Here is a 27,890-nt window from a genome sequence, read left to right as displayed (position 1 = left end):
TTTAGCCCATACCTGGTAAGGCAAGTTAGCTACACATGCATCAAAGAATGGTAAGTCTGTTTTCAAGATATCTCCAACCTTGATTTCAAGTTTGTTTGCCAGACACCTGGGGGAAAATGCACTTCAGAGAAGCACGTTGCTGAAGTTTTTGCCAAAGCAAGTCCACTGCTTTAAGTGCTTGTTATTTCCACAGTTGATACTTATGTGCCCTGGACTCTCTTCTGAAGCTCACCAACAAGTCAAGGGTCAATTTCACAAGCAATAACCTGAAAACAAAGTATATATTTGCAACTTTATATAACTCCTCCTAACTGGGATTAAAATTCAAATTGTAAAAAAAAACTATAACTATTGCTAAAGTATTAAGTAATTCTTAAATATTTCCTATTATGCTATGCACCTTCCCCCACCACCACAAAACATGCAAGACATCGCATAAATGGATAACAGCAATATAGTTTGATAAAACCATACAAGATTTACATGAGCAGCTAAAAACTCATTGGAATTATGAAAATGTTAAGAAAAATATCCATAGAGTAATTCTACTTATTTGAATCAGATAGCTGAAGATCCTTCTGTTTGCCATAGTCTAAGCCACAATGTAGTTTGAGCTTGGGGGGGAAATTCACACTTACTTTTTTAACTTTCTCTAACATCTTTACTGTCAGGTTACCGGTTCCCGAGCCTACTTCCAGAATGACATCTCTACATCGTAAGGCAGCCTAAGAACAAACAGCATTTCAGTATTTTTCTAGAACCGATTTCAAGCAACCATTTATTTTTAAAATGAAAGGTACATGCAGCTCAATAAAAAGCTGAAATCAGCTAACAGAGGAGTGTGAATATCATTTAGAAAGGGATGGGCAGGAAACAGTGAAAACTAATTTATGAGAGATCCTTGGCCAAATATAGAAAAGTAAGCAAGCACCCAGCTCAACCCCTAGAGCAGCTCTGGTCAATCACCTCCTTGACCTGGTTCAAAATGCCATGTTCAAAAACATGACCTGGCATGTTCAAAAAAACTCCCCAGCCCTGGGGGCAGCAGCTGTTAGGCACCACAGGCATGGAGGGCGCAGGCTTTTCCCCATCCATAGGGAACCCACGTTAGCCTGTCTGAACGCCTCAGCACTATTTTCTAAGCTCAAAGCCTGCTGTCAGGCAACACAGACTGAAAAGACTAACCGTTTGGGTTCTTCAGCACAAATGCTGGATGCCAGACTGTCAACCTGCATAGCAAGTATATGAAATGAGCTGTTCCTGAAGCTTTAAGTCGCAGTTGAGACCACAGAGGAGTGTTTACTCTAAAACCGAAGTGCGGAGCCATCCTGCTCCGTGGCCGCAGTCCATTGAGCAGCCATCACCCACCTTCTCGATGATGCTATTGACAACGAGGAGGTTTTTCAAGATGTGTTGGCCAGCTCCAGTGTTGAACAGGATGCCTACGGTACAGTGCAGCCAGAGCAGCAAAGTTACTCAAAATGAAAACATATCCCGTGGAAACACAACAAGAAACTTTTACCTAAGAAGAAGGTCTTCATCTGCAGCAGGCATTCACGCTTCTTTCAGATCAAACCACATTCCCTGTCGAGAGCAGCCCTCCCCTAAGCCTCCTACAGGGCCGCTTCCAGCACCGAGGTGTCCCCCGACCAAGGGCAGCGCGGTGGGGGGGGAAGAGCGCAGGCCGCGCCCGGGCGGTAGGCCCCAGCCCCGTCGCCGCTCAGCCCGGCCCTCACTCACCGGTATTGTAACCCTCCCTGCGCTCCTGCTGCAGCCGCTTCCCCGCCCGCACCTTGGGCATGGCAGCGCCCGGCCCAGCTCGGCGCCGCGCGGAGACTACAAGTAACGCCGAGCACCGCGGCTGGGCCAGCGCGCGTCACGGGAGGCGTGCGGAGCGCCGTGGGGGACACCGCCCGCCCGGTCCGGCGGGGTGTCAGGGCCGCTCCGGTGCTCCTCGCTGGGGTTGAGTCCGCCCGCACAAGGCAGGTCGCTCGTGGGCGAGACCGCGCGGCAGCTGCGCCGGGCTCTCTCGCTGCTGCTGCTTCGGGTTCTGCTGGTAGATTTAGCTTAAGAATCGCGGGTTTTACAAGCAGAGCATGATCTTCCCTACAAAAGCAAGACCTCTGTGCCCAAAACAGGCTCCTGCAGAAGCTGCAAGTGTGCTTTGCAGCAGTGTTACCCTGTTCGGTTAAAAAAAGCTCAGCTGCAGGGCTACAAATATAGCACATAGCATGAGATCTCTTTTTTTCTAAGTTGTCTGGAGAATAGACTCTTCAGGAGGAGTTACTAGGAAGAGCACCTAAATGTGGGAATATACACAGTCCTAATGTCATAAAGAATGACAGCATGTTTTCCTAGCTAAATACATGTTATTTAATAAACAGTAAGTGGGAAGTCAATTGCATTGGCTATTTAGGCTTTGTTTTATTGCCATGTGGTGAGAGGTGATACTGAGAGAGAGGTAAAGAACCCAGAATAATACCCATTCCAGGTAACTGTGGATGAGTAGAAGGCAGGAAAAACCTGAGGGAGAACAGATAACAAGGGGAAAGAGAAAAGAAACATTTTTTAAATTTCTCTGGGTCAGAATATTCAGCATTACGCTGTTGTATATGAACAGCTAGAATTATTTCTTCTTTCATCAGTCCTGGAAGGATCTCCCTTGTTCCAGTACCTACTATCTAAAGCAAACCTTACGTTTCAACCTTGAAAAAAATTATTTAAAAGGTGATTCTCAGCAATTTTTGGTGATAAAGCAACAGGATGCTTTAACTCACTAATTCCTGTGCTGGTTTTGGCTGGGATAGAGTTAATTTTCTTCATAGTAGCTAGTATGGGGCTGTGTTTTGGATTTGTGCTGAAAACAGTGTTGATAACACAGGGATATTTTAGTTATGGCTGAGCAGTGCTTACACAGAGTCAAGGCCTTTTCTGCTTCTCACACTACTCCACCAGCAAGCAGGCTGGGGGTGCACAAGAAGTTGGGAGGGGACACAGCCAGGACAGCTGACCCCAACTGACCAAAGGGATATTCCATACCATATGACATCACGCTCAGCATATAAAGCTGGGGGAAGAAGAAGGAGGGGGGGGGACATTCGGAGTTATGGCTTTTGTCTTCCCAAGTAACTGTTACGCATGATGGAGCCCTGCTTTCCTGGAGATAGTTGAACACCTGCCTGCTGATGGGAAGGAGTGAATGAATTCCTTGTTTTGCTTTGCTTGCGTGCGCAGCTTTTGCTTTACCTATTAAACTGTCTTAATCTCAACCCACGAGTTTTCTCACTTTTACCCTTCTGATTCTCTCCCCCATCCCACCGGGTGGGGGGGAGTGAGCGAGCGGCTGTGTGGTGCTTAGTTACTGACTGGGGTTAAACCACAACATTCCATATGATATAAATGGTCTATCAGTTTATAATCTGAAACTGTGGTTTATAATTAAATAATCCTCTATTGTTGGTACACAGTATGGGTGGGGGTTTGTTGTTGCTGTTAAGAGTCCAAGTGCTATTACACAGGAGGAAACAGACTAAGTTGTGGGGCTACACTTGCACACAGTAACTCCTTATCCAGTTATACAGAGATATCTGACAGTCCAGCCTATGGATTTCATCAAGTACTTTTTCAATATTTGGTATTCCCCAAAATAAACAAACAAAAAATCAAGTGTAAAATTATATGTGAATGTAAATATCATACATTTCTACTACAGCCCCTTCACACCATTCATCCCCATCATTATAACTGTTCAGAATAATCACACAATACATAAGTAAAACTGTCAAAAGTTTAAATTTTCTTCAATTATTTTCATTTACACACCAAACTCCAGGAGAAAGCCATTATCCTGATTTGATGTGAAATACACAAACGAAGCAGTGAACAGTTGTGAGGAAAGCCCAATAGTCCTATTATTTTAAAACAAGGAATTGCAATTAATTCAGCCACGATTTCACAGCCGTACTGCACCGAAGCGGTGTGGCAGCAACCCAGGTTTGCAGGCCACTTCCCCGCGCAAAGGCCGCGCGCTGGTAACGTCTCCTAGCAGACCTGAGACGAGCGGCACTGGTGCACCCCATAGGCCGTTATTCGGCGGCCGTGAACCCCGGCCTGCTGCGCTACAGGTTTAAGCTCGCTGCTCCGGGACAAACTGAACAGCAGGGCCATCCCTGGCGGAGATAGACACCGAGTGCGGAGCTACATCCGCCCCGAAGATCGGTAGTGGCCCCGCCACTCCTTATTGAGAAACCCTCCCCCACCTTTCCACCCATCAAAGCCACTGACGTCAGGCGACGCGGCGCAGTAGGCACCCCGCCCAAACCACCTCGAGTCTCCGCCTCCAGCGGTGAGAGGCGTATGCGCACCAGAAGTTGCGCCGGCCCCTCTCGCGCGCTGTCTGACGGCATCCGCACGCGCCGCGGGGAGAGCCGGCCGCGTGTCGCTGGACGATGACGCCAGCAGCGGCGCGCCGGGGGAGGTTGGGTGCCGCAGCGGCAACAGTTGGTTCCGGCTCGTGGTGCGAGCTTCGGTACGGGTGGAGCCACGCGCGTCAGGGGCCGCGTGCAGTGCTGCTAGCCGCCACGGTGAGCCGCGCTCGCGGGGTCGCCGCCCGGGGGCTTCCCCGCTATCGTGGGCTGCCCTTTTAGGACTGGGGGGGTGGCGGCGGTGCGGGCCCAGGAGCGGGCGGCTGCGAGTTGCCGCCCCGGCGTCGCGGGCGGGCGGCCTCCCGGGTCCCTCGGCATGACGGGCGGGCAGCGGCGCGAGGTGGAGCCGGTCGGTGCTGGGCTTGGGCGGGCGCCGCGCCGTGTTAGGCGGGCGGTATGCCGGGGAGAGGGAAAGGGAGGGAAAAGTGGTTTCGGCTTAGAGCAAGGCACAGCTCGGAGGAAGGAGCCCTAACGTTGGAGTACACGGAGCGATGCTCTTCCCGGCCGCTCTTCAGCCGTGTATATAGACTGTTTGTTTACATCTTCTGTATTTTTATTTGAGCTACCAGGTGCTGTTCTGTACTAGTGCAGCATTGCTTTTATGTTGTGTGTAATTTTCTGTGCTGATTTCTGTTGACTGCCAAGGATAAGACAACTTGGCTTTGTGTTTTATATTGTTTGGCAATGGCAAAGTGCTTTCTCTGAATCAGAAGAAAAAAAGAACTGTTACCTAATTCCAGGGAACTATTTCCTAGTTTCAAATTGAAACAGTTTTCAGTCTGGGTAGAATCAATGGGAAGGCATCAGAAGAATATGAAGCATTAAGCTGTGTGGTTTGTTGATAGTTGTTTTTTTGTAGGAAAGGCCAAGTATTGGTCTTTCATTAAAGGTGCTTATTTTCTTCCTACAGGTTTTTGAAGAACAGCAGTTGAAGTCTTACTGGAAAACAGATTCTTTTCTAAACCAAAGGCAGGGTCAGTGCAGTAGTGGTGAGTTATTTCTCCAGTTTATGTTACCTTAGAAAACAACATGTGTAAAACATAAGAACGTAGCCCTGCATCCAGTACTGATATTGCTTCCAACTTCTGCTACTACGTGCCTTGCTTCCCTTGTCTCAGAGGTCAAGTGATGTCTGTAATGTATTTGCTGTGGTTTTCAAGTTGGCATTGTCACCCGACACTAAGGGGACAGACAGGTTCTTTTAAGGATCCTTGGCAGAATGATGATGGCACTAAATCGTAGTTACAATTAAAGCTTTATTTTTTTTAACAGGATATTATGATTAGTATAGCACAGAATTTATGATTAGAATGGCACAGGATTTCTACAAGCAGAACCAATATCGTACACAATCTATAATTAGTGTAATACAGAACTTATAATACAACTTAAATTATAATTTCTAATCATCGGACCCTCTGCAGATCAGGTCAAATCTTAATACAAGGTCTGCTGTATCAATATAACAATAATAATCTAGATTCGAAAATCATAATAAAGAATATGAGTCACTCAGTCCTCGGAGGAAGCAGATGACGATGGAGGCGTCCCTGGCCACTGGGGGGTCACAGGTCTCACTGTCCAGCAGCAGTTCCGGTCCAAGTTCCCCACTTAGGACTTGTAACTGCTTGTTTCAGAGACAGTGCTCTGTGTGCTGTTACGCTTCCCTGTTCTGTGATAGGGTCATGAACAACACCTGGTTGGCCGGGTGCCTGGGACCTTCAAGGCTGGTAAGGAAGGGAGTAATCAGCCTGGCGCCCAGGAATCTTGAGGCCAGTAGGGAGGGGAAGAAGAAATCTGGTTTGTCTTGTTGGTTCACATGATCTTCAGGGCCTGATAATGAGGGAAAGGGAATGAATACATGACCTGCTGTTATGGTTTAACCCGGTGGTTTTAACTCTATCCCAGCCAAAACCAGGACAGTATCCACCCCTTATTCTATACCATCTACGTCATGCCCAGGTCCCCATATTTTCCAATACATTCCCATTAATCACCACCCCTTTCCCTGTCTTCTGATATATACACACAGATATCATTCCCTTAGTCTATGGGCCATCCCTGTAAAATGTTCGTTGAGTTCATTTAGTCCATGCCTTTGGGCTCCATCTGTCATAACAGTCCTTCAGAGCAGGAGAGATGGTGTGTGGTGGTGGATTGTTGCATGCTGAAGCCAGTTCTGGTCCCATCACCGCTGCGCTTGTCTGGTTCTATCATCGCTGCACTTTGCTTGGTTTCATCAAAGTTCATTCTTCATTAATCTGGGTGATTCTTACTGTGATACCGGTGATATGGCATATGGCCACCATAGAAGCGATGATATACAGTATTAGATAGAAATTACCATCATACAATTTAATTCATTGCCTATTCTCACCCAAAATCAAATCCCCTTGAGTTACACGTTGGACTTGCCCATCCTCCCGCATCACCCACCAAGTGCACCCAGGTCCTTGAGCAAAAGCAATCCCACGGATGGGTTTGCCTTTGCTCGAGGCAGGAATAACCCAGACTGTCTTCCCCAGCATATTTTTTATGTGCACTACAGGGACTTTATCCCCTTCTACAGTACGTAAAAGTTCTGACTGGGCAGGGCCTGCTCGATTGGCAGATCCCCAAGTGTTGACTAACCAGGTGGCCTTTGCTAAATGTGTATCCCAATGTTTGAACGTCCCGCCACCCATTGCTCTCAGTGTAGTCTTTAACAGTCCATTGTATCGTTCGATTTTCCCAGAGGATGGTGCATGATAGGGGATGTGATACACCCACTCAATGCCATGCTCTTTGGCCCAGGTGTCTATGAGGTTGTTTCAGAAATGAGTCCCGTTGTCTGACTCAATTCTTTCTGGGGTGCCATGTCGCCATAGGACTTGCTTTTCAAGGCTCAGGATAGTGTTCCGGGCAGTGGCATGGGGCACGGGATATATTTCCAGCCATCCGGTGGTTGCTTCCACTACGGTGAGCACATGGTGCTTGCCTTGGCGGGTTTGTGGGAGTGTGATATAATCAGTCTGCCAGGCCTCCCCATATTTATATTTCAGCCATCGTCCTCCATACCAGAGAGGCTTTAACCGCTTGGCTTGCTTGATTGCAGCGCATGTTTCACATTCATGGATAACCTGTGCAATAGCGTCCATGGTCAAGTCCACCCCTCGATCACGAGCCCATCTGTATGTTGCATCTCTTCCTTGGTGACCTGAGGTGTCATGGGCCCACCGAGCTAGAAATAACTCACCCTTCTGTTGCCAGCCCAGATCCACCTGAGCCACTTCAATCTTAGCAGCCTGATCCACCTGCTGGCTGTTTTGATGTTCTTCAGTGGCCCGACTCTTGGGTACGTGAGCATCTACGTGACGGACTTTTACAACCAGGTTCTCCACCCGGGCAGCAATATCTTGCCACGATGCGGCAGCCCAGATGGGTTTGCCTCTGCGCTGCCAGTTGCTCTGCTTCCATTGCTGCAACCACCCCCACAGGGCATTTGCCACCATCCATGAGTCAGTACAGAGATAGAGCAATGGCCACTTTTCTCATTCAGCAATGTCTAAAGCCAGCTGGATGGCTTTCACCTCTGCAAATTGGCTCGATTCACCTTCTCCTTCAGCAGTTTCTACAACATGTCTCATAGGACTCCATACAGCAGCTTTCCACCTCCGATGCTTTCCCGCAAGATGACAGAACCCATCAGTGAACAGGGCATATTGCTGCTCATTTTCTGGTAGTTTGTTATACATTGGGGCCTCCTCAGCATGCATCACCTCCTCCTCTGGCGATATTCCAAAATCTTTGCCTTCTGGCCAATCCATGATCACTTCCAGGATTCCTGGGCAACTGGGGTTTCCTATTCGAGCCCGTTGTGTGATCAGTGCGACCCACTTACTCCATGTAGCATCATTTGCATGATGTGGACAGGGGACCCTCCCTCTGAACATCCAGCCCAGCACCGGCAGTCGGGGTGCCAGGAGGAGCTGTGCTTCAGTGCCGATCACTTCCGAAGCAGCTCGAACCCCTTCATATGCTGCCAATATCTCTGTTTCAGTTGGAGTATAGTGGGCCTCGGATCCTCTGTATCCCCGACTCCAAAACCCTAGGGGTCGACCTTGAGTCTCCCCTGGTGCTTTCTGCCAAAGGCTCCAGGTAGGGCCATTCTCCCCGGCTGCGGTGTAGAGCACATTTTTTACATCTTGCCCTGCCCGGACTGGCCCCAGGGCTACTGCATGAACTATCTCCTCTTTAATTTGTTCAAAAGCTTGTCGCTGCTCAGGGCCCCATTTGAAATCGTTCTTCTTCCGGGTCACTTGATAGAGAGGGTTTACAATCAGACTGTAATTTGGAACATGCATTCTCTGAAACCCCATGACTCCTAAGAAAGCTTGTGTTTCCTTTTTGCTAGTTGGTGGAGACATGGCTGTTATTTTGTTGATCACATCCATTGGGATCTGACGGCGTTCATCTTGCCATTTTATTCCTAAAAACTGGATCTCCTGTGCAGGTCCCTTGACTTTACTTTGTTTTATGGCAAAACTGGCCTTCAGCAGGATTTGGACTATTTCCTTCCCTTTTTCAAAAACTTCTCCTGCTGTGTTGCCCCACATGATGATGTCATCAATGTATTGCAGGTGTTCTGGAGCTCCACCCTGTTCCAGTGCAGTCTGGATCAGTCCATGGCAAATGGTGGGGCTGTGTTTCCACCCCTGGGGCAGTCGGTTCCAGGTGTACTGGACGCCCCTCCAAGTGAAAGCAAACTGTGGCCTGCACTCCGCAGCCAAAGGGATTGAGAAAAATGCATTAGCAATATCAACTGTGGCATACCACTTGGCTGCCTTTGATTCCAATTTGTATTGAAGTTCTAGCATGTCTGGCACAGCAGCACTCAGCGGTGGCGTGACTTCATCTAGGCCACGATAGTCTACTGTCAGTCTCCACTCCCCATTAGACTTCCGCACTGGCCATATGGGACTGTTAAAGGGTGAGCGAGTCTTGCTGATCACTCCTTGGCTCTCCAGTCGACGAATCAGCTCATGGATGGGAATCAAGGAGTCTCGGTTGGTGCGATATGGCTGCCGGTGCACCGTTGTGGTGGTAATCGGCGCCTGTTGTTATTCGATCTTCAGCAACCCCACAATAGAAGGGTCCTCCGAGAGACCAGGCAAGGTGGACAGCTGTTTAATTTCTTCCGTCTTCAAGGCAGCTATACCAAAAGCCCACCGGTACCCTTTTGTGTCCATGAAATGATAGAATCATAGAATCATTAAGGTTGGAAAAGACCTCTAAGATCATCGAGTCTAACCGTCAACCCAACACCACCATGCCCACTAAACCATGTCCCTAAGCGCCTCATCTGCACATCTTTTAAATACTTCCAGGGATGGTGACTCAACCACTTCCCTGGGCAGCCTGTTCCAATATTTAACCACTCTTTCAGTAAAGAAATTTTTACTCATGTCAAATCTAAACCTCCCCTGGAATTGTGAGAGTCCAGGTCGCGTAGCAGGTCGTTAACTGCTTCCTCTTGGATTATGGGGCGTTTATCCTGCTCGCCGTCCATGTCTTCCAGCTCAGGGGGCTGAATACCCTGAGGATACCTGGTCTGCCTATTAAGGACTGAGGCAAAGAATGCCTTTTTCATTTCCTCTCTGCATGACCTAACGAGATCCCTGTACTCTTCTTGAGTTGCCTGCCCCTTCTTCCACAAGTGGTAAACTCCTTTTTTTCCTGAGTCCCAGCAAGAGCTCCTCATTCAGCCAGGCCGGTCGTCTTCCCTGCCCGTTCTTCTTATGGCGTACAGGGACAGCCTGTTCCTGCGCCTTTAAGACTTCCTTCTTGAAGAACGTCCAGCCTTCCTGGACCCCTTTGCCCTTCAGGACTGTCTCCCAAGGGACTCTCTCAACCAGCATCCTGAACAGGCCAAAGTCCGCCCTCTCGAAGTCCATGGTTGCGGTTTTGCTGGCCCCCCTCCTTACTTCACCAAGAATCGAGAATTCCACCATTTCATGGTCGCTAAGCCCAAGACGGCCTCCGACCACCGCATCTCCCACCAGTCCTTCTCTGTTTGTAAACAGCAGGTCGAGCGAGGCACCTCCCCTGGTAGGCTCACTTACCAGCTGTGTCAGGAAGGTGTCTTCCACACACTCCAGGAACCTCCTAGACTGCTTCCTCTCTGCCGTGTTGGATTTCCAGCAGACGTCCGGGAAGTTGAAGTCCCCCACGAGAACAAGGGCTAGCGATTGAGACTTGTGCCAGCCGCTTGCAGAACGCTTCATTCGCCCCTTCAGACTCCCAGCAGGATATCTGCCTCGTTGGCCTTCCCCCTCATCCTTACCCATAAACACTCGACCGTATCATCATCACAATCATTGAGCTCTAGACAATCGAAACACTCCCTAACATACAGGGCCACCCCACCACATCTCCTTCCTCGCCTGTCCCTTCTGAAGAGTTTATAGCTATCCACTGCAGCACTCCAATCGTGGGAGTCACCCCACCATGTTTCTGTGATGGCGACTAAGTCATATCTCTCCCGCTGCACAATGGCTTCCAGCTCCTCCTGTTTGCCGCCCATGCTGCGTGCATTGGTGTAGATGCACTTGAGCTGGGCTATCGATTTCACCCCCAGCATCGGCATGCCACCCCTAGGCTCATCTCTAGTGAGCCTGGTTTTATCCCCTTCCCCCTTCAAACCTAGTTTAAACCCCTCTCGATGAGCCCTGCCAATTCATGAACAAGAATCCTTTTCCCCCTGTGAGACAGCTGGACTCCATCTGTCGCCAGCAGGCCCGGTGCCGTGTAAACCTCCCCATGACGAAAAAAGCCAAAATTCCTCCGATGGCACCAGCCCCTGAGCCACGTGTTGATCAGGTGTGTTTTCCTGTTCCTTTCAGTATCCTTCCCTGCCACTGTAGGGATTGAGGAAAACACTACCTGTGCTCCTGATCCTTGAACCAGTCGCCCCAGTGCCCTGAAGTCCCTTTTGATCACTGCAGGACTTCTCTCTGCAACCTCATCACTGCCAGCCTGTACAACCAACAGCGGGTAGTAGTCAGAAGGCTGTACCAGACCAGGAGTTTCCTAGTAATGTGTCTGACCTGAGCTTGTCCTATATATACCCTCTCCTGAGGTGGTCTATGCCAAGGATGCACGGAGCCTCTGGGCCAGTCACAATGGGGTGCTTCTGCCACCCATTCCCAGTTAGGCTCACTTCAGCCTCCAATACAGTTAGCTGTTGGGATCCCCCCATCACTCTAGAAATACAGATGGGTTCTGCCTCTTCATAGCTTCATGACATTAAGGTACACTGTGCACAGGTGTCCACTAGAGCCTTATACTCCTGTGGGTCCGATGTGCCAGGCCATCGAATCCACACGGTCCAGTAAACCCGGTTGTCCCTTTCCTCCCCCTGGCTGGAGGCAGGGCCCCTCTAGTCCTGGTCATAGTATCCGTTACTCACTTGTAAATGCGAATCAAAAGTCCCTTCATTAAGATCAGGAGTAAGATGAGCCCTTCTACTCTGTCTGGGGAACTGCCCGCTGGAAACTGGAGCAGCAATTTTCCTGGAAGAACCCCCTTTCTGTGATTGTTTTCCCTTGCAACTCATGTACCTGTGCCCCTAGGGCTGAGGTACTTCCTCATGGCCTCTCCGTGGTCATGTAGGTACAACCACAGGGTGGCTCGTGGTGTGTACTCTTTATATCCTCTATCTTGAGCAAAAGAACGCTGACTCCTAATAGTTGAGATATTGGTCCATACAGGTGGGGAGTAGGACCTATCCTCTCTGAGTTGCTGGATCTCCCGGGACAGTTTCTCCACAGCCGAGACAAGGGAGGAAGAGAGACTTTTCTCATATTGCTGGAGTTGACTAGCCAATTCATCCACTGTTTGTTCCTCTCCATCTTTCCAGGTCGTTACTGCCAATGAGTTGGCATATGACGATGGTGCGTTCCGTACAAACTTCCGCCATATGGGTTGCATGTACCTGACTTCATCTGGATCTTTGGGTAACTGCTTATTTGTGGGGGTTAACGGCACGGACTCTGGCAGACAGTAACCGAAGACCTTTATTGCTCTTTGTTAGCATCTTTTATAGCAAGCAGAAGTGTACACGCGCTACCTGCAGCTTGCAGATAGGTTATAGCCTTGTGTTCACGCGCATCTATGCTCTAGCAGATTGGCCCGTTCTTCCTGATCATGCGAAATGCCCTCATGGTCTTTATCTTGTTTTTCTCCTTCCAGCTGTACGTTCCTTTCTCCGTTATCTTCTGCTTATGTGCCTTCTCGTGCCAGGTGGTACAGTGTTTGCTCATTAAAATCAAACTCAGGAATGTCCGTTAGTGAGATTCCCATCCCCACATCTCCCCCTTTTTGTTTTACTAGAAACACTGCTGAAACCGATCTTTCAATCATTTTTCGCATACCTTGTAACAGACGCGGCACACAAACCAGGATGCAAAGGAACATTACTAAGCATAGTCCTCCTAGCTTGGCTAGTCCTTTTAACCAGCCGCTTAGACCCCATTTCCCGAATAATTTATCCAACCAATCCCAGGGGTCTTCCACTCTTAGCTTCTGTACTCCTTCCTTCAACATCTGAATGCTGCGGTGAATTGATTCCGAATGATCAGATAGGTTCATACAACACATTCCCTCCAACTCTTCACACCCATGGCTTTGTGCTAAAAGCAAAAAAATCTATCGCTGCTCTATTTTGCAAAGTAGCATGTCGTATAGAATCTACATCCATTAGTAATCCCGTTAGTGCTTCAGAGGTTGCATTTGATTGTTTCGCTAGCCAACATCCTAATTTATTTAATGTGACCAAACTCTTTGCTGCTGCGACACCTGGAGCCAAGATTGCAACCACAGCTATAGTGTTCCGGTTCCATAGGTCGACAGCATCATCACATTGTGAAGTGTAGGCATGTGCTCCGCGCTTACTGCGCGTCTTAGGGGTGCCCCTTCTGTGGTCTAGGATCATAGATGTGTTTGGCAGTAGTAGAGTTAATCTTCCCAACGAACACGGCCCACCTTTAATATGAGAGGGAATGCCAGGCCAGGCCCCGTCTCCACATATTAAAAAGACCCCCCTGGGTAATCCTATAGGTGCGTTGGATGATTTAGATATATTGCTGCTTGTCTGGTTACACCACAGTGATTCATTTTTATAGATTTCCAGGGTAGCGTTAACTGACCAGGCCCGGGAAAGATTTGCCCCTGAATAATTGAAATACAAACACCAATCCATTTTTATGGACCCTAATAGCTTGAGTTCCTGAGGTTCTATTGGCAAGTGATTAAGATGTGGTAGGCATCCATCCCAATTGTCAGTGGCATGTCGTCCCCCCCCGCAGGCCTCCTTGAAAGGGCTAGTCAGGCCCAAGTCCCAATTATCTAAAGGAAGCCCCACTAGGCAGGTAGAAAAGGGGTTGCCGGGGGAAGATATCGACAGGCAGATGGAATCCTGTCCTGTCTGATTGGCCAGAGTTACCCAAACATTTTCCTTCGGCTGTGAGGGTGCCCATAACGCAGCGACCGCACACAGTGATACTAGCCACAAGACACCCCCCCATGCTGGCGTCATGGTTTACGTTCTCTTTTTGTTCCATTTCCACCCAAATCGTTTGTCACACTGTGTTTAGCACTCTCCCAGTCCGTTTCCCACACAGTCCACAGCTGGGGGACACCATGTGATCTCCCACACACTAGCTGTAGAATCTGTGGTTCGGTATTCCCGGTGATGTTCCCTTTACACCTTGTGCACCTTCCCGCCCAGAACTGAGAGTGACAATACCAGTTTCTTTCGCAATTATCGCATTTGCACAAAGTCCATGCGTGATGTGTTGACCTGGGACACTGGAGGCAGGGAATTCCTGTCACCTCTCGATTATTCAGTTGACTGTTCTCCGCCGCCTGGTGCTCCCAGTCCACGGCTAATGGCAACCCACTTGGTCCCCTATATACCCTGGCGCGGCCTGGCCCACTAGGTGGTTCCCCGAATATCGAACAAGATACTTTGTGTAAGTCCCAGTAATCTACTTCAAACCATTGATGCATCTGTGGGCTCCTTGGGCTCCTTGTCCAGATACGGTCGAACGCAGCGGGCAGGTATCCACCGGGGTCCACGATCTGTGGAAACACAAGCATATCCTCTCCCCCATGTTATAAGATCATAAGGGCCTTCCCGTTGGCTATTTTCCAATGACTTGACCCACACCCGAGCCCTTTCTCCTACCGGAGAAGCTGAGTTACAAGATGTAAAGTGTCTCGCTATTACCGTGTTAGGGGTATCAACTGCTGTCCTGTCTTCCCTGATCGTAAGATGATTTAACACATATATTGCTTTATGGAGGCGGGCTTGCGGTGATTCCCCTAGCATTCCCCCTTTTTGTTTTTGTAGTAGCTGCTTGAGAGTGAGATGAGCCCGCTCAACGATACCCTGGCTCTGAGGGGAATAAGGGATACCAGTGATATGTCGAATGCCCCACTGTGCCAAAAAGGCCTGCGTTTTTGCGCTTATGTACCCGGGCCCATTATCTGTTTTGATCTGGTGTGGAACCCCTAGAGCAGCAAAGGCCCCTTTCCAGTGCCGTAAAATATCTTTGCTTTTTTCTCCGGTCTCAGCGGTCGCCCATAGAGCTCCGGAGAACGTATCGATGGAAACATGCACATATTTTTGTTTGCCAAATTCTCCGATATGAGTAACATCGGATTGCCAAATCTGTAGGGCCTTTTCTCCTCGGGGATTTACCCCTGTTTGGGGTATGGGAACTAATTGCTGACAGTCAGGACACATTTGTACAATACTTCGTGCCGTGTCCCAAGTCAACCCAAATTGTCGACGCAGCATTCGGGCAGACTGATGGAAAAACTCGTGCGACAATCGGGCTTGTGTAGAAATGTCTGGTACAGGGATTGTCCATACGGGGGCAGCGAGACGATCAGCTCGTGCATTCCCTTCTGATATAAACCCCAGGAGAGAGGTATGGCTCCTCACGTGGAGCACGGAATACGGGTTTACGCGGCGATTCAGCAAGTCCCATACCTGTTTGAACATTAAAAACACTGGTTCGTTATCAACTTCTTTGAGCCAAGCCTTTTCCAAGCGCCTGACAATGTTGGCGACGTACTGAGAATCAGTAACCAAATTTAATGGCATCTCCCATTGGCGAAAGACCTGAATTACTGCGTATATTTCCACCAGCTGAGGACTTCCTACAACATGGTGAACTTGATGTTTCCATTCCCCTTTTTCGCACCACACTATAACTGCCTTACCTGTTCGTCCTGATCCATCGGTGAATAAGGTGGGTCCTTCGACAGGTACCTCCTTACTCAACGATTCGGGAATTATACTAATTTCCTCATTAAGGGAGAATAATTTGTGAGATGGATAGTGAATTAGAATTTGTCCCCTAAAGTTTTCCAGCGCTATCTGTAACTCCAGGCTATTAGCCTCACACCAATTAAGGTGGTCTTTAGTCAGTGGGAGATAAATTGTTTTAAGATCTGTGCCCGTTAATTCCAAACATCGCACGCGTCCCTTTCGCACAAGCATCGAAAACATTTCCACCCTCGTTACTATCGTTTTTGGTGCTTGATGTGGCAGGAATATCCACTCAATGATGACTAAGGGGTCCTGGGTACCCTTGCTGTCCCATTGGCCTAAGAGGCCCACTGCTTGTCGGGACTGATTTAGGACATAGAAGTTAACTCCCAATCCTTCAATTACGCGTTGTGCCTGCCTTTCGGTAAGTGCCTGTGATATTTTTCCTAGCGCTTGTTTGGCCTCTGTCGTTAATTCTCGTGGAGACATCAACTCAGGATTACCCTTTAACAACTTGAACAGTGGGTTTAACATGTCATTATCTATTCCCAGCAATGGGCGTACCCAATTGATAGTCCCTACTAGTTTTTGCAAGTCATTCAGTGTTTTAATGTTAGATTGCAAGGTTATGGGTTGGGGCTGTATCGTATGTTCTAAAATCTTCCACCCCAAGTACTTCCACGGGGCTTGCACTTGCACCTTTTCAGGAGCTATTTGCAAGCCGTATGTCTTTAACCCCTCCAACATATCTTTCATAACTGTGACCAGTTCCTTTGGGTCCCGTCTGGCGATTAAAATGTCGTCCATGTAGCGATAACAAATTAAGTCAGGATATTTGTTTCTTATGGGCGACAACGCACGTGCAACATACATCTGACATATTGTGGGACTGTTTTTCATGCCCTGGGGCAACACCATCCAATGATATCGCAACCTAGGCCCTTGATGGTTTACAACTGGTAGAGAGAAGGCAAATCTGGGAGCATCTTCCGGCGCTAAGGGAATCGTGAAAAAGCAGTCTTTCAAATCGATAATCACAGTGTCCCATTGATGGGGTATCAATGTCGGTGAAGGCATGCCTGGTTGTAATGTCCCCATATCTTGAATCATGGCATTTACTTGCCGTAAATCATGTAGAAGTCTCCATTTTCCACTTTTCTTTTTTATAACAAACACTGGGGTGTTCCAGGCGCTGGTGGTGGGAACCAGATGTCCTTGACTCACTTGCTCGTCCACTAATGTCCATAGTGCGTCGGCCTTTTCCTGTGATAGGGGCCACTGATCCACCCACACTGGCTGATCGGTGAGCCATGTGAGTCGAACGGTGGGCCGAGCGCCAGTGACCCCCGCTAAAAATGTTGATGCGGATCAGCAGTGCCAATCACTAGTCCCCAAGTGCTCAAGACATCTCGTCCCCACAGGTTTAACGGCGCAGGAACCACAAAAGGTCGAATAGTTGCAACCTGTCCTTCCGGGCTTACAATCTGTATTAAGTTGGCACTCTGCCTGGACGTCAACAGACCTCCAATTCCCACTAGCCCCGTGTTGACCGGGATGGTTTCCCATGATCCAGGCCACTTTGCAGTACTGATGATAGTAACGTCTGCCCCTGTATCTATCATTCCCTTCACTACCAGTTGTTGCGGTTTGCTTCCTTTATTCTTTAGAGTGCAGGTCAAAGTGGGCTGAGTTCTTTGGACAAGCTGAGTCCAAAAAATATTTGGTTCACCTGTTGACCCAAATCCACCAGCCCCCCGGGAAACAGGATCCCGATTACGAACCATACTCTTAAAAGGAACTAGCTGTGCAATCCTGCTTCCAGCTGGAATAAACACTGGAGGAGACAGGGTCCATAGCAACGCTTGCAGCTGTCCCGTATAATCAGAGTCGATAACCCCAGGTAACACAAACAAACCCTGCATAGTAGCACTGGACCTCCCCACCAATAGGGCACTCAGCCCCTGGCCAAGGGGGCCTCTCACATTGAGGGGCACCCTGTGCACAGTCTGATCGTTTATAGAGAGGTTGGTGGCTGTGGAGACATCCACTCCGGCACTGCCGATGGTTCTGGCCTTGAGGTGATCCAGGCCTGCTGAGACAGCGGTCTCATGGGGTTTTGGGGTTGGGGATTTTGGGGTGGCATTTGTGTCGGTGCGCGCCCCGGCCTCGCACTCGACTTCCCGTTTCCCAACAAGGGTTGGCCTCTGAGATCGTATTTCGACCGGCATTGATTAACATAGTGCCTCCCCTTGCGGCAGTGCGGGCAAATACCAGGGGGCTGCTGAATTCCTTCCGATCCTCCCTTTTGTACAGGATTCTCAGGACATTGCCGTTTAAAATGTCCCGAGTTTCCACAGCGGAAACACGCTTTGTTACCGGGATGCAAGGCAGCGGCTAAACAGGCTGCAAAAACCTCATTCTTATGTGTAATTGAACCCACACGATTGCACGCGTCAAGCATGTCTATTATGGTCGGATTTCGCAATGTCTGTAAGACTCTTTTACAGTCCTCATTGGCATTCTCTATAGCCAATTTCATAAGCAATGCCTCTTTGGCTTCAGGATTTTGTATTTGTTTTTGAATAGCTTCTTGGAGCTTGTCGATAAAATCCATATAAGGTTCGTTGGTCCCTTGCTTAATGCTAGTAAAAGATTTTACCGGTCGTCCTGTATCAGGGACCTTTATCATTGCTTGAAACGCAAGGTCCGCTGATTGTCTTAAAATTTCAGGCGCCAGCCGTGCCTGCAGTTGCGGCATATTGATAGGGTCCTCCCCCATTAACTGAGCGAGTCCTGCGGCCTGTAGCGGGTCTCCCGCTCGCCGCTCCAGGTTCTGTAAAGCTGCACGATCACAGAGCTCTTGCCAGTGGGCTTGCCAGAGCACTCTTTATGTAGGGGAAAATATTAAATCAGCTAACGCTTTGGTATCGAAAGGGGTTAACAAGTGTCCCTTCACAATATTTTGCAATAGGCTCTGTGTAAAAGGTGCTCCCAATCCATATTGCATAATGGTCCGCCTTAACTCCTTAACCAAATCCCCATTGAAGGGGCTGCCAGCGGTTAGGACCTTGTTCACTAATTATGACAGGGTATGCCACAGTAGAAAGGTCTCCTTCTGCCAAGGCTTGTTGTCGAACGGCCTGCCAGTGAGCAGCCGGATCATAGTTTAAGGGTTCATTGTCGTGGCTTGAGACCCCTCTGCTCTGTTGTTTAGGAGACTGTCCGAGATCACTTGATATCGTCAGGGCCGAAAGAGCCTCGGTCAGAGGTTTTTCCCCTCCCTCAGGCTGATCTGTCCCACTCGGACCGGGTGAAGGTTCCAAGGGAGCCTGGTCTGGAGTGGCCGGAGTTGGTGGGTCAGGAGCAGTGGCTGCCACCACAGCTTGATGGGCAGTACGATTACACTTCAATTGTTTTAACGTATCTGAGACTAAGCGCCACGTAGTAAGGACCGTTTTTGCAGTCTCATCTCCCCCGGTAGCTGTATCCCACAACAAGTTCCCCATCTTATCCCAAGTTTCCTTCTGAAAAGCAGTAGCCGAATCAGGGGGAATTCCCCTTCGTTTTAGCCATGAAAGCAATAGGCGGAGGGTATGGTCATCATACTTAATTCCACGCTTTTCTAACAGCTTCTTAATAATACATAGTATAGATTCCTCCTCCTTAGTTAGTTGCGATCCCATTTTAAGTTTCCAGCTGCTCACCTCTACTCCGACGAGGCGATGATTCAGAATTCCGGTTCCAGCTCTTTCCTGAGAACACTCTGTCTCCCGCTGGCTGTTGTTCGTTCAGCTGGCTCCCCACCGGTGCTCAGTTCCAGCATTTTCGCCCCACGTTGGGCGCCATTTCTGGGGGTTAACGGCACGGACTCTGGCAGACAGTAACCAAAGACCTTTATTGCTCTTTGTTAGCATCTTTTATAGCAAGCAGAAGTGTACACGCGCTACCTGCAGCTTGCAGATAGGTTATAGCCTTGTGTTCACGCACATCTATGCTCTAGCAGATTGGCCCGTTCTTCCTGATCATGCGAAATGCCCTCATGGTCTTTATCTTGTTTTTCTCCTTCCAGCTGCACATTCCTTTCTCCGTTATTTTCTGCTTAAGTGCCTTGTCATGCCAGGTGGTACAGTGTTTGCTCATTAAAATCAAACTCAGGAATGTCCGTTAGTGAGATTCCCATCCCCACACTTATTGTTCAGGTCATCATAAATCACCTCCAGCATGGTTCATTCCCTCAGGTACTGGATACCTCTCTCCATGGTGGTCCACTTGCCTGGGTGACATATGACATCTTCCTTGAAGGGATACCTTTCCTTCACCCCTGACAGGAGTTGCCTCCAGAGGCTGAGGACTTGTGCCCCTTTTCCAATTGCTTTGTCAATGCCCCCTTCCCTGGAAAGGGATCCCAGCTACTTGGCTTCTTTATCTCTAATTCCAGGCTACTGGCCCCGTTATCGCAGCATCGGAGCAGCCAGGTAATAACATGCTCGCCTGGACAACGGCTGAAATCTTTTCGCATATCTCACAGCTCACTCAGGGATAGGGATCGGGTGGTTACCATCTCATTTATGGGTTCTGCCTCTTCCTGCTCCTGTTCTCGTGATGGGCCTGGTTCATCTTCATCCCTCACTAAATGAGCTGATTTTCTTGTGTATTTCTTCTTGTGTATAGGGGCGACTGATACTGGTACGGGTTGGTTCTCTGGTTCAGCCACAGTGCCTGTCGCCAGGGTTTGAGTAGCCGCAGTGCCTGTTGCCGGGGTTGGAGTAGCCGCAGTGCCTGTCGTGGGGGCTTGAGTAGCTACAGTGCCTGTCGCGGGGATTGTTCTCTGGATGGTATTCTTAAATAATTGTTTAACTTTAAACAAGATTACGGCCTGAACCACATTCAGGAGACATAGCAATAGAAACATGCTGGTTTGAACATCCCAAGGATATTCAGAATTGTCAAGAGCTGTTGTAACTCGCCTGAAGGAGAAATGGAAGGTGAAGGAGCGGGGGAAAGTGTCCCCCCACTGTCTCCCCCATAGATTGGTTCCCCGAGGAGAAAAGGTAAAAGGTGTCATTATTAATAGTTTCCAAGAGGTGGCTCCCAAGGTATGGAGATGACAGCAATGATGAGTACAAATTCAAAAGGAGAAATACAAAAATTAGTCTCACGACCAAAAATTTTATCACATCATAAACCAGTAGTGTTACACAGTGCAGCAAAATGGTATCCTTGATCCAGCTCCCAGAGGTGATAGACAGCACAACAGGGAACATATACAGCAAGTAAGGTGTTACATAACACAACTGTGAGAGCAAGCACGACAACTTTGAGAGTAAATTAATCAACATTGCGACCAGCAACTGTTAAGCCAATATGATGAATGCTTGTAACAAATTTGCCTTGACACACTCTGGTCAGATCTGTCATTATCTCAACCCTTTGTGCCCCATTTTGGGTGCCAAAAGGACTGTTGTGGTTTAACCCGGCAGGCAGCTAAACACCACACAGCCGTTCGCTCACTCCCTCTCCACCCCCAGCGGGATGGGGGAGAGAATCGGGGGGGGGGGGGGGGGGGAAGTAAAATTCTTTGGTTGAGATAAAGACAGTTTAATAGGACAGAAAAGGAAGGGAAAATAATAATAATAATAATAATAATAATGATAAAAGAATATACAAAACAAGTGATGCACAATGCAATTGCTCGCCACCCGCCAACCGATGCCCAGCCAGTTCCCGAGCAGCAGTTGCCCCTCCCCCAGCTAACTCCCCCCAGTTTATATACTGAGCATGACTCCATATGGTATGGAATATCCCTTTGGCCACTTTGGGTCAGCTGTCCTGGCTGTGCCCCCTCCCAGCTTCTTGTGCACCTCCAGCCTTCTCAGTCGGTAGAGCATGGGAAGCTGAAAAGTCCTTGACTAGTGTAAGCACTGCTCAGCAACAACTAAAACATCGGTGTGTTATCAACATTGTTCTCGTCCTAAATCCAAAACACAGCACTATACCAGCTACTAGGAAGAAAATTAACTCTATCCCAGCCGAAATCAGGACACCCGCTCAGTCACAGAGAATGGCTGCTTGCCTCATAAAATGGCGTTAGTTATGCTAACCTGTCGTGGTTTAACCTCAGCCGGCAACGAAGCACCACACAGCCGCTCGCTCGCTCCCCCCACAATGGGATGGGGGAGAGAATCAGAAGAGTAAAAGGGAGAAAACTCGTGGGTTGAGATAAAGACAGTTTAATAGGTAAAGCAAAAGCTGCGTACACAAGCAAAGCAAAACAAGGAATTCATTCACTACTTCCCATCGGCAGGCAGGTGTTCAGCCATCTCCAGGAAAGCAGGGCTCCATCACATGTAACGGTTACTTGGGAAGACAAACACCATCACTCCAAACGTTCCCCCAGCTTTATATACTGAGCATGACTCCATATGGTATGGAATATCCCTTTGGCCAGTTTGGGCCAGCTGTCCTGGCTGTGCCCCCTCCCAGGTCCTTGTGTATCTATCTCCAGCCTTCTCAGTTGGTAGAGCATGGGAAGCTGAAAAGTCCTTGACTAGTGTAAACACTACCTAGCAACAACTAAAACATCCGTGAGTTATCAACATTGTTCTCACCCTAAATCCAAAACACAGCACTGTACCAGCTACTAGGAAGGAAATTAACTCTATCCCTGCTGAAACCAGGACATAACCATATTACCAGGGGTCAGGAGCAGGGGCTACCCGTCACAGGCATTCATAAACATGTGAGAACTACCTTAGTCTTTGAAAATACCATGTACCTTATGGGTTTTGACTTGAAACTTCATTTCAACGCTAGGCTTTTTCATCACTGTCTCCTTTTCTTCTCTCATTCTTTCATTGGCATTTCATTTCATTTCATTTCATTCTGCAGAAGGGCATTTAGTACCATAGATATAAAAATGACATAATAGTGGTTTTTCTTGCCCAAGCTTTACATATAAAATTTTAAAACTGTATCATCAGAAGCAGGTTTTAACTGTGGTGAAACTGAAATGGTTTAAAGCAGTTTCAGAGCATGAGGGTAGACTGAAACTTGAATTTCTATTTCAGCTGTTGCACAATAATTTGTTATAAAGTGTTCTGTCCTATCTTTTTGAAAATCTGTTAAAATGAGGTGATCTAGGAAGAAGTCAAAGGAACAAGATTGGTCTTGTGTGACTGGTCATCCTATAAGCATACTATTAAACAATAAAAATGTTCTTCTGTTGTCTTTTTGTATCCCTTTGGCTTTCCCTATGTCATCAATACTGAACCCTATGATAAGAGTTTCTTCTGAGCTGTATCCAAGCAAATTCCTTGGAATAGTCCCACTGTTATTTTTTTTTACTGCTTGTTGTTTGTTAGGAGGTTTTGGTCAGTTTGGTGCTTTCCATTTAACCTAAAGGGCCATTCTTCTTGTCCTCAGTATTTTATAATGTAGTCTGAGTTACTTCCCTAAATATTGTCAGCCTTGCTCACTGCTGTCCTTTATTCCTGTGTTCTTCCTTCTTAGTCTTTCTTTTATCCCTTGTGTCTTCTGCATGCTGATTTTTTTTTTTTCAGACCTAGGTTTAAGTTTCAGTGTTGCATTTTTGTAAAAATAAATTTGTAGGAGTTATATTCCTCTGTTTTTGTCAATAGCAGTATGGGAAAAAAACCCTAACTCTTTCCTACTTAGACATTTTTGTCTTCCTTACTATGGCTTAAATTGGGCAAAGTATATACAGCCTTGTCCATTTACGTAAAGAAAAAATAATCTATTGTTTTTTTAAAATCTCAGTAATGACTAACATTAGTCATTGTAGTGATTGTGGTAATTAGTGTAGTGGTTTTAGGAGAACCTTGAATAACCAAGATACTGGTAATTTTTTTTTTTTTACTGCTCAGTAGAAATACTAACATATGACATGATTAATACAGATACTATAATATTAGAAGAGAGACTCATAGGAAAGTTTATAGAAGGCTGGAGAGGGGTTGGTATAACTACCAACTGTTCCTGAAATTGACAGTATCCTTAAAAGGAGTGCTAGTATGTCATGTGAATATCACTATGAATGCTAGCATTCATGTTACTCATTTCTTCAGAAGGTGACCCCATAAGTGGTTTTTGTGGCTTTTCAGAATGGAAACTTTGTTTTTCCCGTTTTTCTTAAAACAAATGTGCTGGGAAAAAAGGACAATCTTAAGTTTCTACTTGAACCTCCCAAACTGCAGCTTGTAGCTTTTTCCCCTATTTATATAATCTGCTGACAAGAAGCGTTTGGCTCTGTTCTTGTAAGTGGCCTTCAGGTAGTTAGTTGTAGGTGTCTGCTAAGTCTTCCCTTAGCTTCCACTTTACCAGACTAAACAAGTCTTCAACCTCTCCTCATAGGTCATTTGCTTTAGACCCCAGACCATCTTAGTAGCTCTGGCCTCTCTCCAGTTTCTACACTTTTTTTCTTGAACTGGGGAAAGGGAGAACAATGATGACAAAACTGAAGACAGTATTCTGGAAGCAGTCTCGGCTACTGCTGAGTAAAGGAGAATAATAACATCCCTAGAGCCACTTGCCCCATTCCTCTTAAAGTAGCCCAGTATGTAGTTTGCATTATTATCAGTGAGAACACACTGTATTTTGGGTGATATATTTACCATTTTCTCTCCTAATTTCAGAGAATCTTAACTGAATCCATTCTTGCACCTCATTACAGTGGAAAAGAATTTATTGAATGCTTAACAAAAGATAACAAAGAAGTACAGAATTAATTGCTTGGATATGAGTTGTTATACTGCATTCTTTGAAGTCCAGAAAAAGTGAAGTTTGGAGGCGTTTACTGATGAAATATTTTGTTTTGTTCCCCTGCAGATATATAGCAGTCTCTGATTTGTTTTCGTAACTGATGTGATTCTAAAATTTGGATGTATTTCAGCGTTATGGGAAAAGTACCTGCATACTCTTTTGGCTCTATCAAAAGGATTGACTACTCAGGGAAAACATTAAACCAGTATGGCAGAACATTCAAGAGACTTGGACTATTCTCTGAAGTAAACTGTGTATGCAGATACTTCCTTAGAAAGGAAATTAAGGACTGAAGTGTAGAACAGGAGAAATGGGTCTTGGATTTTTGCAAGCAAAAGGAGATGAAGGAGTTTGAGAGTGGGAATGGAAGTGCAGGACATTGGATGGTAATGATGATGAGATTGTATTGGTACTTGTGGTTTCTGAAGACACCACTGTCTCGTTGTGCTGAGGGGTGGCATTTGATGTGATGCATATCTTCTAGGTGTAACTGAGCTGCTCCCCCCCCCCCCCCCCCGACAACTGCTGTTGTCTCAGTTCTGCACATATTCAGTGCGATCTTGGAGAGTAGCTTTTCCTTGTTGTGTGTGATTAGGCTCTTTTCCCTCATACAAGCAGAAATTCTGGCATGGCAATAGAGCCATGCTTGGATTTGCAATTAGAAAATGTTCAACACTGTCAGCTGAAGGGATTTATTTTCCTTTCCCCCCCGTGCATGCTACTTAGTTATGATAGCAATGGTTATGAACCACAGAAAAGCAGCAGAAAACAAACAACGTTCCTGAAATTGCTCAACATTTATTGTGAAGACACAGTCTGAGATTAGTAAGTAAAGACAGGAAACACTAACCTTATCCAATGATCAAACTTGGAAATTCTGGCTGTTATGACTCCAAGTGCAGACCCTGCCTTCCTTCTAAGAAAATGTTGCTTATAAGTTTGATAGACTCTACCAGCATTTCTATGCACGCCTCATGGCTGTGAAGGTACCCAAAAGACGGCAGCTATTTAATGCTCGCCTCCTCTGTTTCATCTCTAGGACAGTCTTGTAGAACTCATTCAACAATGAGTTAAACTCTAGAAGTACTCAACAGACTGTGGAGAAAATCCTTGTCCCTATGATGTAACCCATCTATGGTGTAACCCGTGTCCTTTTGTCGTGCAACAGAAAAGCCTTTTCTACCTCCTGATTTGTAAGAGATGAAAACTGTCTCTATCCCACAATATTAGAGCTGCAGTTCATGGGCCTTTGCTGTTCTGTGTGGTCTAAAAGCATCTGTATGTCCTCTGTATAAATTATGATCTGAAGAGGCCCTGGCCCATCAGTTAAAAAAAAAAGGGGGGGGGGGTAAGTGGGGGAGATCACAACAAATCAAGATTTGAGAGATTTGGGTTTAAACTCCTAAAGTACAGCTGGGTTCTATCTGCAGGAATTGATTTCACAAAGGCATCTGTACATGGCAGTAATTAAAACTATGTTTTGGGAGGATCCCATTAACACATGAGGTATTGAGCTGATGCCCTCATTGAGTCAATCATCTCTACAGAATGCATGCAGAGGATAAGTTCTCAATAGAAGTCCTGTTTGTGAGAAGGGAATGTAAGGAGAGACTTCATCAGAGATGAAATTGCCTGTTAGGACTTGAGACTGTAATGGCTTGACACTGTTAGAAGTCCTGTATTCTTCCTTTCTCCCCTAGAGAGTTCCTGGTGTCTGAACAGTGTGCTCAGATGGCTTGACTCAATAACTTTGCAAAAAAAAAAAAAAAAAAAAATATCCTCCGGAGAACTATAAGGTGGGGTTAATGAGTTTAGCTGGCTTACCAAAAGTGAGGACCAGAGCTGGTGAAAGGAAAGGAGTGGAAAGACAAAAAAAAGGTGAGGAAAGGGAGGAACTGGGGTCTGGGGGTGTGGTGGAAAGGGAAAAAAGATGTCTCCTTTTTGGGGGCAATTATTAAGTTGGCTCTGTTGTAATATGTCAGTTTGCTCTAAATTCACTTCATGTTTTGATAAGACAGAAAAACAAAAGAAGATTGATATACAGGATTGGATCCCAGGAACTTGTGTTTTTGCTTTTAGGAATTAATTTTACTTGAAAGTTCACTAGCTGGCTGTGCTGAAGCTATCTTGAAGGCATGCTATAGTTTTGTTTTTCTGTATCTGAATCTGCTAATTGTTTTTAATTTTTTAAGATTAAGAAAAAATTGCTTTCTTTTCTAGTGTTAAGATTGATTTTTGTGAGAAAAGAGGGGTTGCTAATACCACAGCATTCCACTTCACTGGGAAGGGAGATCCCTAAATGTGGCTACTCATTCACTCTTACAGTACTGGTAAGCACTCTAGTATAAAGTCAAAGTGTTTGTTTATTAAAAGTGCAGTTAGGTGAACGCCTTAAGCTGCCGTAAACCAGCACTGCTGCTGAAGAATCAGTGCATCTGCTGCACAGTGCAGAAGCTGCTTGTGTCTGTTCTGCCAGCTAGCACATTTACCTGTCTAGCACTGTGGTGTGGAAATTATTGGGGAGCTTGATCCAAACCAACCTGTGCATTTTCCCCACCCCCTCCAGCTTCAGGTATTTAAGGGGTGCAGGGACAAGCAAAGGATGGTACTATTTATTTTGGTGACCATACCTGTTTATATCAGCTTAACAAATAATTGTAGTTAGCTTAAACTGCAAATTTGAGTTTTGTGCATTGGTTTGAAATAGGGTTTGTTTTTATTTTTTTTTCTTTTTATATTTAAAAAAAAGGAAAATAATTGTAAAAACCAGACTCTAATGACTTATCAGAAGAAAGCAGAAACAGCTTAGAGGAATTTCTTAAACGTAAAAGCAATGGACAGCTTCTTGTTCTGTTCTGTATGGGTTCTGATGAAAATCCCAGCCATAATGAAGCATTATTGCCATTTGTGCATATTGCCATTTTTATTTGCCATCCATGTATCAGATGTTTTTCTAGTTAATTTTTTGCCATCCAAATCATATAGAATATGCTGCTTCCTTAAATATTTTACATTGTTTATAAACTTTATCTAAAGATTGCCTCATCTTCAGGGAGATTATTCCTTTTATCTTCGATTTTGTTATTTTGCTTGTGACAGCCTCATCCAATGTTGTGTGAGGACTATTGTTTACATGGGGTCAAAAAGCAACTGTGCAAATTCATGGAAGACTAAATCTCTTGAGGGCTATTAAATTTGAATTCCTTGCTTCTTACTAGGAGGTCCTTGAACTGCAGTTTTCTGGAGAATGGGAGAGTATTCTTCAGAAATCTTGCTAGAAGATTGTCCTGTTCTGACTTGGGCATCATCTGTGGTCTTTGTTAGAGAGAGAATACTGGATTAAATGAAAGTTGTGGGGTGGGGGGTTTTTT

General features: G+C 46.7%; 1 protein-coding gene and 1 long non-coding RNA gene across 2 annotated transcripts in view; one reads left to right on the top strand and one right to left on the bottom strand.

Annotated features, from left to right (window-relative positions):
* Positions 1-6: 6 nt before the first annotated feature.
* Positions 7-1,613, bottom strand: LOC143171921 (uncharacterized). The gene is made up of 3 exons (XR_012997239.1): positions 1,369-1,613; positions 639-725; positions 7-266 (listed from the first exon to the last, which is right to left on the bottom strand). It is a non-coding gene; the product is annotated as an uncharacterized LOC143171921 (long non-coding RNA).
* Positions 1,614-4,483: 2,870 nt separating this feature from the next.
* The window catches only part of LOC143172045 (importin-11-like), a 206,043-nt gene continuing 182,636 nt past the window's right edge, over positions 4,484-27,890 (top strand). The window contains exons 1-2 of the mRNA XM_076361261.1: positions 4,484-4,583; positions 5,335-5,413. The gene's annotated coding sequence lies outside the window, so the exon portion shown is untranslated. The remainder of the gene's footprint in view (positions 4,584-5,334; positions 5,414-27,890) is intronic.

The sequence above is a fragment of the Aptenodytes patagonicus genome, chromosome W (assembly GCF_965638725.1).
Source record: "Aptenodytes patagonicus chromosome W, bAptPat1.pri.cur, whole genome shotgun sequence".
NCBI classification, from domain to species: Eukaryota; Metazoa; Chordata; class Aves; order Sphenisciformes; family Spheniscidae; genus Aptenodytes; species Aptenodytes patagonicus.
The sequence above is the reverse complement of the archived record's forward strand: the minus strand, read 5'-3'. Positions and strand labels throughout refer to the sequence as shown.